Here is a 16088-nt window from a genome sequence, read left to right as displayed (position 1 = left end):
GCCTGTGTATTGAGGTGGTCATTCTGTATGAATTCCCATCACCTTGGCACAATCAGCTGAGCTACTAAATATAAGATTGGGTTAAAAAACAAAAATGTGGGCATCCTCCACCCAGGAACCTGTTTTAAATGCGAATTTCGTGGTACAATTTGCATTGCCTTAGTCTTGGAAGTCCCTTTACATGATCTTGATGCTGCTAACCCTACCAGCAGGAGCGATGGTACCACATGTAGCAATCTAAGATGTTGGCACAAATGCCATCTGATCTTCCTCAAACCCGCCACCATATTGTCTTTTACGAGTTGCGTCCATTTCATGTGGTTGGTTGTACTCCAATTTTTATTTTTATCTGAAGTCTCAACACAGTATTTTGTTCTAGAAGGAGCGCAGGGTTCCGAGTAAATCCCGGAATGGCCGAGCACTGAGATGTTGTTGCCTATCAAGACCATACGTGATCGTAACGTAGTTTTGGCATTTTTTAGTCGCCCGTGTTATTTATATTTTTCTGTAATACTTTGTGACCAAAGCTGATTATCTATAATCTTAGACTTGTTTTAGTCAATGTATACATTATGAATGCAAAGCTTTTCATACTATGATCATCCTCCCTGGACCTGGAAATCAATCGGGAGACCCCAATCCGTCACGTCAAAGACCCCACAAGGACGTTCTAAGGATCTCTTACTGTAGCTTACTGTAAGGATACTTCTCAAATTTACTTCCCTCCCGTTGTTTTATGTCTGTGGTGTTTTTTTGTTTTTGTTATTTTTTTTAAGTATGTTGTGTTTTTGTTTTTGTTGTTTTTGTTTTGATGTTTTTCTGCATTAAAAGAGTTTGAGGAAGCCTTTCATGGTTTGTCCACCGCCTTGTGTGTCTTATCTTTTGTTGCACCCCACCCAAAACATTTCTTTCTATTTGCTTGGGGAGCTTTTATCCCTTCACTCCGTATCTCGGAACTGGGAATAGAACTTTCTCCTCTCTCTCAAGGGGAGGAAAATCCTTAGACAATTGTCGCTGAAGGAGTTGCCCCCCCATTGGAAGCCTTACATTTTTTATTTTATTTTTTTCCCGTTTTTTTTCTTCTTTTTGGATTTTCTCCAAAAAAAATTGCCCCTATTTTGTTTCTTTTAGTTCTTATTTTAGTTCTTATTTTAGTTCTTATTTTAGTTCTTATTTTAGTTCTTATTTTAGTTCTTATTTTAGTTCTTATTTTAGTTCTTATTTTAGTTCTTATTTTAGTTCTTAATCACCAGTAGAGTTGTCCCGACACCTAGTATCGGTATCGGGACCGATGCTGCGCATTTGCTCGAGTACTTGTACTACCCCCTTGATGCCATTTTTCGGGTTGTAAAAAATTACGTTTTTTTTTTTTTTTTTTTTTTTTTTTTTTCAATAAAAACGATTTGTGTGTGGGCTCCAGAGCATTTTTCACGATTTAAAAAATGGGCATTAAAGATTTTAAACGTGCTCTAATTTTTTTCACGCCGTAAAAAATGGTCGTGTGTGGGCTTTAACGATGTGGAAAAAAAACGCGCATGCTCAGAAACAAGTTATGAGATGGGAGTGCTCATTCTGGTAAAACTACCGTTCGTAATGGAGTAAGCACATTCGTCGCGCTGTAACAGACAGAAAAGCGTGAATTGTCTTTTACTAACACAAAAGCAGCCCAAAGGGTGGCGCCATCCGCATGGAACTTTCCCTTTATAGTGCCGTCGTACGCGTTGTACGTCACCGTGCTTTGCTAGAGCATTTTTTTTTTCACGCTTGTGTGTAGGCAAGGACGGTTTAATGATTGGGTTGAAAAAAAACGTATTTTTTTTTCTAGACCCGAAAAAACTTTGTTTTTTTTTTACAACCCGAAAAACGGTCGTGTGTGTGTGTGTGTGTGTGCGGCATTAATTTCAGCTTTTTTTAATTTTGTGAAGAAAAATTGACCCCAGTCTCCTCCACTGTTTTATTTTCACACAGCTGATGGTGTCCCCCCCCCCCCCCCCACCATAACCTGACACTCCTATTATTATGGTCGCACATAATAATGAGCTGCTTCTATTTATGGATTACCAATAAGACCGGTTTCCTCTTCCCGTAGGTTACCAATAAAACCGCGCGCCCATAAAGTGTCTAAATGCAGATAATCCAGGGACCTCCACTCCAAAACTGAGCTCACGTGCCGCCATTGGGGGGGGTTGGCTGGGATTATATATTGGAGGAGCTTTGATTGGCGTGACCAGAACTGTGGGCACGGCCACCAGCTGTCTCCAGGAGGTTCCATGGTGTAATGGTTAGCACTCTGGACTCTGAATCCAGCGATCCGAGTTCAAATCTCGGTGGGACCTTGGCTTTTTTTCCCTAAATCTATTTCTAGGTCACAACGTAACACGTGCAGGGCAGGGCAGGTGGACCTTTTAAATTACCGACTGCAATGCATATCCATAGGTTGTGGTTTGCAAGAGGTTTACCGGGATTATGGCAGAAGCTTTCGCCCATAACCCCGGTATCTTCTTCCTTTATTTTTTTTTTATTATTTTTTTCAGCTAGTGATTTGCCTTTCTCATGAAGGAGGTCCAAGCGGCTCATGAGCTGCTGGATATACCTGATAAATGCAGGAGGAGGAGAGGGGGGCGGCGGACGTCCCCCGCCCAACGACGTGTGTATGTGCGGTGTGTAGGAATTAAAGCCCACCCTTTTGCTGCTGTACACATGTGTTATGTAGGTGCCAAGAGATTCATTTACTATGTCTATGAATTCTGTGTTGATTTCTGGTGTCCATGGCAAAATATTACTATATAACACATATAAATATTAACATAATAAGAAAAGAAAATGTAAGCCAAAAAAATAAAATTTGTTATAGAAAAAAACATATTTGGAATATATATTTATAACGGAAATATAAGCCAAGAAAATAGACTGGTAAAGAAAATATAAAATCGTTTTTTTGGCTTATATTTGCTTTTTTTTGCTATTTCTTTTATGTCATTTTTTTTTCCCTTGGGTTATATTTGTTTTTTTGTTTTTTTTCTCCAAACATGTTTTTTTTTTTCTATAACCATGTTTATTCCCTTTTTTTTTTTTTCCATTTTTTTTTCTTATTTGTGTTTTTTAATTTATTTAAATTAATTTTACTTTATATACCAACAGTTACCGTATTTATCGGGGTATAGCGCGCTCCCCTAAAGTTGCCCCGAATTCCTGTGGGAAATTTTTTTTTTTGTACTTACAGTTTTGGTGTCTTGCGCGGCGTCCTCGTCGGGTCCGGCGTCCATCTGCGGCTTCGGGTGTCCCCTTCTGCGGCGTCCTCCCCGCTCGTTTCCCGCACCAAGTTTGAATACTGCGCCGACATATACAGAGCACAGTACACTCGTGTATAGTCGGGCAGGCTTGGCTACTCTCGCGCTCCAGGACGAGACTGCCTGACTATACACGAGTGTTCTGCGCTCGGTATATGTCGGCGCAGTATTCAAACTCTGCGCGGGTATCGGCGTATATCGCGCACCCACGATTTTGCCCTGATTTTCAGGGCAAAAAAGTGCGCGGTATACGCCGGTAAATATATTTGGCTTGTATTTGAATTTTTATTTGTCTTCCAGTTTTGTATTTTCTATAATGGACAGGAAGAAAAAGCAAATACAAACAAAAAAAACTGTCTGTTAAAGAAAATGAAATATAAATTAATAAAGAGCAAATATAAGGAAAAGAAAAACTGGTTTAAAAAAAACAAAAACAATTACTTTGTGATAGGAAACAAAAAAATATTTTTGAAAAAGCAAATATAAGCCAGCAAATAATAAACAGTTTTCGATAGAAAAAAATATATATATAAAAGCCATAAACAATAAAATGTTTAGTATAGAAAACAAAACAAAACAAAACTTAGAAAGCAAATATAAGCCAAAAAAATGTTAGTAATAAAAACATAAGCCAACAACGGTAATTTTTGTTATTGGGGGGGAAAAAGCAAATATAAAACCGAAAAATAAACTGTTCATATAGAAAGTAAAGTAAAAAAAAAAACAAATCTAAGCAAAAAAACTGTTTGGTATAGAACATATAATAAAAAAAATGGAAGAGAAATAAGCATATATAAACCCCCCAAAAGAATAAACTGTTTGGAATAGAAAAATAAATAAATTATAAAAAAAAAAAAAAATCAGGTTCCACCGAGATTTGAACTCGGATCGCTGGATTCAAAGTCCAGAGTGCTAACCATTACACCATGGAACCAGCTGATTGCTCTTGGAGGGGGTTCAGTTTTAGACTGTGACTCCGCAAATGTCTTTCCCCCTTTTCATTATTATATTTGCCCTCCTTCCTGTGGATGTCACATCCTGTATTCTACATCTACAGAAAGCTAATATTCCTAAATGAGTGAAACATGTTGGAGGGAAATGTGAAGTTTCAAATATCCAAAATCTGATTTATTAAAAAAATAATAGAAAAAAAAAAAGCCAAGGTCCCACCGAGATTTGAACTCGGATCGCTGGATTCAGAGTCCAGAGTGCTAACCATTACACCATGGAACCTCCTCTATTGAAGAAGGTGATTTTATTACATGAGACGTTCCCCTCTTTTTATACATTGTATCTATTTTATCTTTAAAGGAAGTTCAAAGATTAACCCCTTCATGATGGAGGGAAAATAAATCTCAACACAGTTTTGCAACTTTGATCTGTGATAGGCTGGGCTTTCCTGGGAACTCCGGCTCTAAAAATGTTTTGGAGGTTCTTGCAATTCAAGGCCATTTTTTTTTCCTTTCGGCGACACCATCATGGAAGGGACATTTTATTTTTTTCATTCCGGTGACGCCACCATGGAAGGGACATTTTATTTTTTTCATTCCGGTGACGCCACCATGGAAGGGACATTTTTTTTTTCCTCCCAGCGACACCACCAACCCAGGGACATTTTTTTTTTATATAAAAATGTATGTGTGTGTGTGTGTGTATATATATATATATATATATATTTGCGTTTTATGATTGGCCCCCTACTTTTGTCCCTATCCCCCCATGTGCCCCCCTAAATATGAAAGCTAGAGACACTTTTTTTTTCTATAGAAAAGCCCGTGGTGTGCATAACACAACCCAAAAAACTCCACCCGGTGCAGAAAAAATGTGCACACACATAAAGAGTGAAACACAAAAAAGTGTGAGGGGTGCAAACGTCAAGTGGTCCTCCTGTGAGGAAGGACCTGACCCTGATCCCCCCGGGGCGTTAGGCTCCAGACAGGGACTGAGGTACTCAAGTGGTCCGAGCAGCCAAAGCCGACACAGACCCATCTTCCTTGGAGGGTCTGCCGAAACAGAACCCTCCCAGTACTAGGTGGGGCTCCCCCGAAGGGAGACCCCATGAGAGCGGGCGAACTAAGCCAGAAGGCCATGTCCACCCACTCCCAAGACATTCAGGGCTGGCCCGAGGACCGGCACCCTACTAATCACACACACAGTGTACATAACGTGCACCAAACAAAAAAAGACATAAGGTGACAAACACGGGGGGAGAAGGAAGGTGGGAGAGTGAGTGGAAAGTGACCAACGTGCAATGCGATGGCCGACCCTCCGGAAAGCTAGAGACACCACTGTCTGCAAGTGCACCCCCCCCCCCCCCCCCCCAATCGCTGTTGCATCACGATACAACATCTCCTCACTGCCTGTCAAAGAGCGATCTCCAGAGAAGCGCCGCTAGTGTGAGCCAACCCCAGAAGGGCAACTTTTAATCTCCTGCAAGTCGTAATATATTTTTGTTTGTTTAGGTATAGCCATTGCAACAGTTTCCGATAAAATAAAATAAAACTGAAGGTATTATTTATTATAGCCAAGGTAAATTATGACTAAGGTTCTTATTTTTTAATATTCCATTTATTCCATATTACTCTGAGAAGTTCTATAGCTGTACTGGTTACATTTATAAACATCAGTTCCTGGGCCTGACATCAGCTGGTTCCATGGTGTAATGGTTAGCACTCTGGACTCTGAATCCAGCGATCCGAGTTCAAATCTCGGTGGGACCTAGTCTTTTTCATGTTCTTATTTTGTGTAGCTAATATTTATTTGTTAGGTCTAAAAAAAAATTGTATTTGTTATAATTTTAATTACATGTTTTATATATATATATATATATATATATATATATATATATATACACACATTTTTATTATTATCACATGATCTGTGTTGTCTGCATCAGTAAAAATAAACAAAAAAAATCCTTTATTAATGTATCAATCAATGTCAAACTAAAAAAACAACGCAAGGACATTTTTAATAATAAATTATTATTATTATTGATAAATTTTATATTATTATTATTATTATTATTATATCAAATAAGAAAAATATAATAACATATACAAGAAAGATACAATACAATAATTGAAGTCCGGGGCTGTCATTGGTTCACACAAGCAAAAAAAGTATTTGTATTTTTACTGATTATCATTATTTTTATTATTATATAGGATTTTTATAGCGTTAACTGATGCAGACAACACAGGTCATGTGATAATAATAAATTAGATTTATTATTATTAATTTATTTTTATATAATAATAATAATTACACATACAAGAAAGATCACAAACACATACAATAAATACAACAATTTAGGTCTGAGGCTGTCATTTGCTGACACAAGCAGAAAAAGTATTTTTATTTTTACTGGTAATTATTATTATTATTATTATTATTATAAAATTTTATATAGGATTTTTATAGCCAGTCAGACAACACAGGTCATGTGATAATAATACATTATATTAATTAGTATTAATATATTTTTATATAATACTACATACAAGAAAGATACAAACATACAATAAATACAATACAATAATTGAGGTCTGGAGCTATAATTGGTTTGATACAAGTAAAACACATTTTTGTATTTTTACTGATTATCATTATTTTTATTATTATATAAAAATTTTAATAGCGCTAACTGATGCAGACAACACAGGTCATGTGATAATAATAAATTAGATTTATTATTATTAATTTATTTTTATATAATAATAATAATAATAATAATACATACAAGAAAGATCACAAACACATACAATAAATAAAATAATTTAGGTCTGGGGCTGTCATTTGCTGACACAAGCAGAACAATTATTTTTATTTTTACTGGTAATTATTATTATTATTATTATTATTATTATTATTATGTAGGATTTTTATAGCGCTAACTGAGTCAGACAACACAGGTCATGTGATAATAATAAATTATATTAATTAGTATTAATATATTTTTATATAAAAAATACATACAAGAAAGATACAAACATACAATAAATACAATACAATAATTGAGGTCTGGAGCTATCACCGGTTTGATACAAGAAAAAAAAGTGGGCCAGATTCAGGTACAAATGCGGCGGCGTAACGTATGTCGTTTTCAGCGCAAGTGCTTGATTCACAAAGCACTTGCCTGTAAACTTGCGGCGGCGTAGCGTAAAGCCGTCCGGCGCAAGCCCGCCTAATTCAAATGGGGCGTGTATCATTTAAATTAGGCGCGTTCCCTCGCCGAACGTACTGCGCCGTGCTTTGCGCGAAATGACGTCGCACCGATGTAATTTTTTGAACGGCGGCGTTCGTTACGTCCTTTCCTATTCCCGGACGTCTTACGCAAAAAAAATAATAATTTAAATTCGATGCGGGAACGACGGCTATACTTTAACACGGGCTGTCTATTTTTACACCACCTAAATAGCAATCGCAACTTTACGACGGGAAAAGCCGACTAGCGACGACGTAAGAGAATGCGACGAACGCGCGTACCTTCGTGGATTGCCGTAAACAGCTAATTAGCATACCCGACGCGGAAAACTACGCAAACTCCACCCAGCGGGCGCCAAAGTATTGCATCCTAAGATCCGAAGGCTTCGTACGCATGTCGGATCTTAGCCAAATGCCGTCGTTTCTTTGTTTGAGAATTGAAAATAAAGATACGACGCGGCAAATTTGAAAGTACGCCGGCTTATCAGCAGATACTCCGGCGTACTTTTTCTGTGAATCTGGCCCAGTATTTTTATTTTTACTGATGCAGACAGCACATGTGATAATAATAAATTATTACTATTATTATATAAAACAAAAACAAGTATGACAAATACAATAATACAAATAAAACAACAAAAGCGGAAAAATTATATTTAAAAAAGCAAAAATAGGCTAAGCAAACAAACAAACAAACAAAAAAATTACTAGCCAAAACTAGTATTGAAAGAAAAAAGAAAAAGAAAAAAAAAAGATTAGGTCCTACCGAGATTTGAACTCGGATCGCTGGATTCAGAGTCCAGAGTGCTAACCATTACACCATAGAACCACCTGATGTCAGATGCTGGAAGTACTGCTTATAAATGTGACCAGGCAGCCATAGACCTCAGAGAAACATCTTCACTATATATTTTGGTAATTTCACATCACACAGCAGCTCTGTAGAGAATACTTTCCTTCTTTTTTTTTTTTATAAGTCCTTTATTTTAGTTTTTCTTTCACAAAGATATTAATACACCCATTCATAAAATAAATAGATAGATATTTCTGTCATTCACTGTGAAATTGATCGACGAAAAGCATTAAAGGAACACTAAAGAAAAAACCCCGCGGCTATGGCCGCTTGCTGTATCACGGGAGCGCGCCCGCAAGGACTCATCACCATGCGAGCTCTCTCGCATGAATGTGGTGAGTTCTTGCGGGGAGGACCCGAGACAGCCGCCGAGGGACCCCAGAAGACGAGGATCGGGGCCACTCAGTGCAAAACGAACTGCGCAGTGGAGGTAAGTATGACATGTTTGTTATTTTAAAGAATTTTTTAATTTTTTCCTTTAGTGACCCTTGAAGCGCAGCAGACATTTTTTTGTAACCTTGGCCAGATCTGTGCTTTGCCACAATTCTGTCTCTGAGCTCTTCAGGCAGATCTTTTGACCTCAGGATCCTCATTTTCTCTGACATGCACGGTGAGCTGTAAGGTTTTCTATAGAGAGGTGTGTGGTTTTCCTAATCACGTCCAATAAGTAGAATCAAACACAGCTGGACTCAAATGAAGGTGTAAAGACCATCTCAAGGATGATCAGAATAAATGGACGGCACCTGAGTTATATATATGAGCGTCACAGCAAAGGGTCTGAATACTTAGGACCATGTGATATTTCAGTTTTTCTTTTTTAACCACTTCCTGACGGGCGTACGACTTTATACGGCCGCAGTGTGGATGGAAATTGCCGGGAGGCCGTCTATATACGGCCTCCAGCCACTGGGGGGCACGTGAGCGGGGGCATCACTGAGAAGCCGATGCGCGTGCCTGGCGGCTGCAATGTGCGACAGGCACCCGCGATCAGCGGTTACACAGATAAGGACGTGGATCTGTGTGTGTAATGATGGGGTGTAAACACACAGATCCACGTCCTGTCAGAGGAGAGGAGACCGATCTGTGTCCCTTGTACATAGGGACACAGATCGGTCACCTCCCCCAGTCAGTCCCCTCCCCCCACAGTTAGAAACACTATGCAGGGTACACATTTAACCCCTTCCTCGCCCCCTAGTGTTAACCCCTTCCCTGCCAGTCACATTTATACAGTAATTAGTGCATATTTATAGCACTGATCGCAGTATAAATGTGAATGGTCCCAAAAATGTGTCAAAAGTGTCCGATACGTCTGCCGCAATATCGCAGGCCCAATAAAAATCGCAGATCGCCGCCATTACTAGTAAATAAAAAAATAATAATAATTATGTCCCCTATTTTGTAGGCACTATAACTTTTGCGCAAACCAGTCGCTTATTGCGATTTTTTTTTTTTTTTTACCAAAAATATGTAGAAGAATACATATCGGCCTAAACTGAGAAAACATATTTTTTTTAAAAAAATTGGGCTATTTATTATAACAAGTAAAAAATATTGATTTTTGTTTTAAAAATGTTCGCTCTTTTTTTGTTTATAGCGCAAAAAATAAAAAAATAAAACGCAGAGGTGATCAAACACCACCAAAAGAAAGCTCTACTAGTGGGGGACAAAAGGACGCCAATAAGCACTGGGCCGGTTTTTGATGATATTGAGAAAAATGTTTGGCACTTATGACCCGTTGCGTATTTTCTCTACCTTCTCTCTCAGGGGTGAACGCTTCCCTTCTGTGCGTCTCACTTCCCGTATACGAATTATTGCCTGGTGGGCGGGGTCTGTGCTCCCACAATGCCTCCTGGCAACTCCATTGATTTGCATACAGAGTCTCTTTCTAAAATGCTCAATATCCTCTGTATAAAATCATGTGATATTTAACAAACATTCTTTGTAAAGAGGAAGGGAACTCATAGATATTTTGGAATATATATATATATATATTTTTTTTAATAAAAGGTGAAATAAAAAATAAAAAAATAAAAAATTTGCTCGCCATAAGTTGTCATTTTTCAATTCATGGGGGGTATATATACCGCTCAGGATCACCATTGGATTGTCCTCGCTTCGGCAGGACATATACTAAAATTGGAACGATACAGAGAAGATTAGCATGGCCCCTGCGCAAGGATGACACGCAAATTCGTGAAGCGTTCCATATTTTCTTGCACCCTGTGGGAATAGTGAAGCTTTTCGCTCTTGTTGTGTACTGTTGCCATGGCTATATGCTTAAAAAAATAAAATTAAAAAGTAGTTCCATTTTGCGGTTAGATTGGTGGCACAGTTGTACTTTTTCGCCGAGCTCTTGTAGGCGACCGATCTCGAGAAAGGGTCCGCGGGCAGTGAGGGCGAGGAGGATGCCAAAGTGCGCAAAAGGGAATGTAGGAACAATACGATAAGGACTCCCTTACGCCATAAGGTGCGCCCAAGTGTGCGCATTCACGTTCGGCGCATTTAGGTCAGCCCACTAATTTCAATGGGCTTCCCTGCACTGCGGCAGGTCGGCTCTATTGCAGGGATTGCGCATGCGCAGTGTGAAGTGATGTAAATTTCCAGGCATATGTGTAATGTGGTTTCTGCTAAATGGTGTAGCTCTAATTTTACACTCTATTGCCCCCTGAGGTGTCCTCACCTTCACCAGTCATGCCCTCACATTCACCAGTCATGCCCTCACCTTCACCAGTCATGCCCTTACCTTCACCAGTTATGCCCTCACCTTCACCAGCTGTGCCCTCACCTTCACCAGTCATGCCCTCACCTTCACCAGTTATACCTTCACCAGCTGTGCCCTCACCTTCACCAGTCATGCCCTCACCTTCACCAGTCATGCCCTCACCTTCACCAGTCATGCCCTCACCTTCACCAGCTGTGCCCTCACCTTCACCAGTCATGCCCTCACCTTCACCAGTTATACCTTCACCAGCCGTGTCCTCACCTTCACCAGCAATGCCCTCACCTTCACCAGTCATGCCCTCACCTTCACCAGCCATGCCCTCACCTTCACCAGCCATGCCCTCACCTTCACCAGTTATACCTTCACCAGCTGTGCCCTCACCTTCACCAGTTGTGCCCTCTCCTTCACCAGCCATGCCCTCACCTTCACCAGTCATGCCCTCACCTTCACCAGTTATACCTTCACCAGTTGTGCCCTCACCTTCACCAGTCATGCCCTCACCTTCACCAGTCATGCCCTCACCTTCACCAGTTATACCTTCACCAGCCGTGTCCTCACCTTCACCAGTCATGCCCTCACCTTCACCAGTTATACCTTCACCAGCCGTGTCCTCACCTTCACCAGCCGTGTCCTCACCTTCACCAGTCATGCCCTCACCTTCACCAGTCATGCCCTCACCTTCACCAGTTATACCTTCACCAGTCATGCCCTCACCTTCACCAGCCGTGTCCTCACCTTCACCAGTCTTGCCCTCACCTTCACCAGCCGTGTCCTCACCTTCACCAGTCATGCCCTCACCTTCACCAGTTGTGCCCTCTCCTTTACCAGCCGTGCCCTCACCTTCACCAGTTGTGCCCTCACCTTCACCAGTTGTGCCCTCACCGCAAATAGATAAAGTATCACAGGCAGTACTAATTGTTTTTGTACAGAGGATATAAACACTCTCATGATAGGGAGGTTTCAATTTTAACTTACATTAAAAATTAATTAAATAGGTTAAAAATACTATTAAAAAAACGAATGGAATAAAATGTATCTTTATTTTCTTTTAAAAAAAATAAAAAGCCTCCAATAAACAGAGTTTATAAAAGAAAAGGATCTTTTCAAAAGCAAAAAAGTAAAAAATACACCTAGCAGAGGATGGTTTCGATCCATCGACCTCTGGGTTATGGGCCCAGCACGCTTCCGCTGCGCCACTCTGCTGTATATCTTCTCACTGACTATCTGGTTTCTATGTAGCTAATTTATGTTTCGGCATGCAGCTCTTTTATGACGCCCCCTGGGTTGGGCGGGGTCTGCCTTCCCACAATGCCTCACAACAGAGATGTTAATTTGCATATGGTGCTTTCGCTTCACAATATGCTTTATGCTGCTTATCTCCTTTACTTAATCAATTTTTCAATTTACAGACATTATTTCTCAGGGAAAGGGGTAATCCATAGAATTAGTTTGGAATATTTAAATTAAAGTATCAATGTATGACTGTCTCCATAAGGTGGATATTTCAGAACTCAGGGGGGTATATATACCGCTCAGGATCACCATTGGATTGTCCTCGCTTCGGCAGGACATATACTAAAATTGGAACGATACAGAGAAGATTAGCATGGCCCCTGCGCAAGGATGACACGCAAATTCGTGAAGCGTTCCATATTTTTCTTGCACCAAATAATAACTTATTCTTTTTTTTCCCCTCTTGTTATGAACTATTAACAAAAAAAAGTTCAGGTTAACATTAGTCAGCCGGGACCTGAGTCAGTACCCAGAAAATAGTCAGGAACACTATGCAACCAATGAAAGCGATAGGAAACAATATGTACAGATCCAATGGACTCCCCAATGACTTCTGATGTGGGGGGGGATGCTGTGGCTAAAGGGGGACCCCCAGGCCGGCCTACAGCACCTCCAGTACCCACCCAGTGAAATGATACCAATACCCTGTGGTGTGTCCCCAGAGGTCCCCCCATCACATCGGAGGTCCCCCCATCACATCGGAGGTCCCCCATCACATCAGAGGTCCCCCATCACATCAGAGGTCCCTCATCACATCAGAGGTCCCCCCCCATCACATCAGAGGCCCCCCCCCCATCACATCAGAGGTCCTTCTATCACATCAGAGGTCCCTCATCAAATCGGAGGTCCCCCATCACATCAGAGGTCCTTCCATCACATCAGAGGTCCCTCATGACATCGGAGGTCCCCCCATCACATCAGAGGTCCCTCATCACATCGGAGGTCCCCCTATCACATCAGAGGTCTTCCCATCACATCGGAGGTCTTCCCATCACATCGGAGGTCCCCCCATCACATCGGAGGTCCCCCCATCACATCAGAGGTCCTCCCATCACATCAGAGGTCCCCCCATCACATCAGAGGTCCCCCCCATCACATCAGAGGTCCCCCATCACATCAGAGGTCCCCCAATCACATCAGAGACCCTCCCATCACATCAGAGGTCCTTCCATCACATTAGAGGTCCTCCCATCACATCAAAGGTCATCCATCACATCAGAGGTCCTCCATCACATCAGAGGTCCCCCCCATCACATCGGAGGTCCCCCCATCACATCGGAGGTCCCCCCATCACATCGGAGGTCCTTCCATCACATCAGAGGTCCCCCCATCACATCAGAGGTCCCCCATCACATCAGAGGTCCTCCATCACATCAGAGGTCCTCCCATCACATCAGAGGTCCCCCATCACATCAGAGGTCCCCCATCACATCAGAGGTCCCCCCCATCACATCAGAGGTCCCCCCATCACATCAGAGGTCTCCCCATCACATCAGACAAAAAAGCAATTTGATGAAAAAAATACATTATTTACATAACATATCAATTTTTTAACCACTTCCCACCCATCCTATAGCAGAATGACAGCCGGGGGTTGGTTCAGACAGAAGACCGGGCCCCCCCGCTGGTAAAAGAGCTGCAAGAAGACCGGGAAAAGCCCGGCAGAAGGAAGGAGGCACCTGAGAGCAGAAGAAGAGACCCCCGAAGTCAGAAGAAGACCCCCGGAGCTGCCTAATAAATGACTATTAAACCCTGTGTAGTGTGTTTTTCTTTTTCCTCCAGGTGAATGGGTAGGGGTACGATGTACCCCATACTCATTCACCTAGGGTGGGGGGGCCCGGGTGGGGGGGCTCCCGGATTCCCATAAGCTCCCCGCCCGCAGACCCCGACAACCAACGGCCAGGGTTGTCGGGAAGAGACCCTTGTCCCCATCAACATGGGGCGCCCCCAAAGCACCTACCCCCCCATGTTGAGGGTATGCGGCCTGGTACGGTGCAGGAGGGAGGGGGCGCTCACTCATCCCCACCCCCTTTCCTGACCGACCGGGCTGCGTGCTCGGATAAGGGTCTGGTATGGATTTTGGGGGGACCCCCACGCCGTTTTTTTCGGCGTACGGGGTTCCCCTTGAAATCCATACCAGACCCAAGGGCCTGGTATGCTCATGGAGGGGGAACCCATGCCGTTTTTTGTTTTTTTTAAATTTGGCGTGGAGTTCCCCCTCAAGATTCATACCGGACACAGTGAGTGGTATTGGCAGGGATCCAAGTCGGATCCCCATTCAATATCGTGCCGCAGCTAATCGCACTCTACAAATGCAGCTGATCGCTGTGCATGGAGTCTTCAACAGAAAATAAACATGCTTTAAACTGCCGTCCGTGTGAAAGGGGCCTAAGGATGGCCCCTCCCTCCTCCCAGAATCCCCTGCGGCTGCTGTGCTCATTTGCATGTTGTGCTTGTATCTGATGGGTAGAAGATCGGTTATTGATCGGTGTATGGAGCATTGGAATGTAGTGTAAGGAGAATCTGATTTGCAGACTTGTTATTAGTTTGGATACATTGATTGTGGAATCTTTATTAGTGATAATTCCTGATTGGCCGGCTCCCCATGACCGGACATTTCTGGCTCTGGGTGTCCTTATATACCTCTCAGGGTCCCCATTGGATTGTCCTCGCTTCGGCAGGACATATACTAAAATTGGAACGATACAGAGAAGATTAGCATGGCCCCTGCGCAAGGATGACACGCAAATTCGTGAAGCGTTCCATATTTTCTTGCGTCACAATGAAAGCGCCGCCCGGGTTTAACTGCCTGCCCTGCGGAATTTTCACTGCCCCCTCCCCCTTCCTCACCAGGCCAAGTTTTGGTAGTCAGCACTGCGTTACTTTAACCACTTTTCTACCGGGCACTTTGAATGACAATTACACGGGCATGTAACATTGTAACCATGTGAATTTTTTTACCACTTTCTTCAAACAAATAGAGCTTTCTTTTCTTAAGGACCGCCTCCTGCACATATACGTCGATAGAATGGCACGGCTGGGCACAAGCATGTACAGGTACGTCCTCTTTAAGTGCCCAGACGTGGGTCGACGCTCCATGACCGCGGCCGCGGGACCCGATTGCCGCTGGAGCCCCGCGATCGGTCCCCGGAGCTGAAGAACGGGGAGAGCCGCATGTAAACACACCTTCCTCGTTCTTCACTGTGGCGCCGTCATCGATCGTGTGTTCCCTTTTATAGGGAACCACAATCGATGACGTCACACCTACAGCCACACCCCCCTACAGTTAGAAACACAGATGAGGTCACACTTAACCCCTTCAGCGCCCCCTTGTGGTTAACTCCCAAACTGCAATTGTCGTTTTCACAGTAATCAGAGCATTTTTATAGCATGTTTTGCTGTGAAAATGACAATGGTCCCAAAAATGTGTCAAAATTGTCCGAAGTGTCCGCCATAATGTCGCAGTCACAAGAAAAATCGCTGATCGCCGCCATTAGTAGTAAAAAAAAAAAAAATCATAAAAATGCAATAAAACTATCCCCTATTTTGTAAACGCTATAAATTTTGCGCAAACCAATCGATAAACGCTTATTGCGATTTTTTTTACCAAAAATAAGTAGAAGAATACGTATCGGCCTAAACTGAGGGAAAAATTGTTTTTATATATTTTTGGGGGATATTTATTATAGCAAAGAGTAAAAATTATTGCATTTTTTTCAAAATT

The 16088-nt window shown here is 42.0% G+C and overlaps 9 non-coding genes across 9 annotated transcripts; 5 read left to right on the top strand and 4 right to left on the bottom strand.

The window, feature by feature from the left end:
• The first annotated feature begins 2264 nt into the window (after positions 1-2264).
• Positions 2265-2336, top strand: TRNAQ-CUG. Its single transcript has one exon. It is a non-coding gene; the product is annotated as a tRNA-Gln (tRNA).
• Positions 2337-4152: 1816 nt separating this feature from the next.
• Positions 4153-4224, bottom strand: TRNAQ-UUG. Its single transcript has one exon. It is a non-coding gene; the product is annotated as a tRNA-Gln (tRNA).
• Positions 4225-4451: 227 nt separating this feature from the next.
• Positions 4452-4523, bottom strand: TRNAQ-CUG. Its single transcript has one exon. It is a non-coding gene; the product is annotated as a tRNA-Gln (tRNA).
• A 1415-nt stretch (positions 4524-5938) lies between these two features.
• On the top strand, positions 5939-6010 carry TRNAQ-CUG. Its single transcript has one exon. It is a non-coding gene; the product is annotated as a tRNA-Gln (tRNA).
• A 2243-nt stretch (positions 6011-8253) lies between these two features.
• TRNAQ-CUG lies at positions 8254-8325 on the bottom strand. Its single transcript has one exon. It is a non-coding gene; the product is annotated as a tRNA-Gln (tRNA).
• A 2130-nt stretch (positions 8326-10455) lies between these two features.
• Positions 10456-10562, top strand: LOC120919683. The gene has a single exon (XR_005744619.1). It is a non-coding gene; the product is annotated as a U6 spliceosomal RNA (small nuclear RNA).
• Positions 10563-12202: 1640 nt separating this feature from the next.
• TRNAM-CAU lies at positions 12203-12274 on the bottom strand. The gene has a single exon. It is a non-coding gene; the product is annotated as a tRNA-Met (tRNA).
• Positions 12275-12622: 348 nt separating this feature from the next.
• LOC120919679 lies at positions 12623-12729 on the top strand. The gene has a single exon (XR_005744614.1). It is a non-coding gene; the product is annotated as a U6 spliceosomal RNA (small nuclear RNA).
• A 2300-nt stretch (positions 12730-15029) lies between these two features.
• Positions 15030-15136, top strand: LOC120919682. Its single transcript, XR_005744617.1, has one exon. It is a non-coding gene; the product is annotated as a U6 spliceosomal RNA (small nuclear RNA).
• The last annotated feature ends 952 nt before the right edge of the window (positions 15137-16088 follow it).

Source organism: Rana temporaria, chromosome 12, assembly GCF_905171775.1.
Source record: "Rana temporaria chromosome 12, aRanTem1.1, whole genome shotgun sequence".
Lineage (NCBI taxonomy): Eukaryota > Metazoa > Chordata > Amphibia > Anura > Ranidae > Rana > Rana temporaria.
The sequence above is the reverse complement of the archived record's forward strand: the minus strand, read 5'-3'. Positions and strand labels throughout refer to the sequence as shown.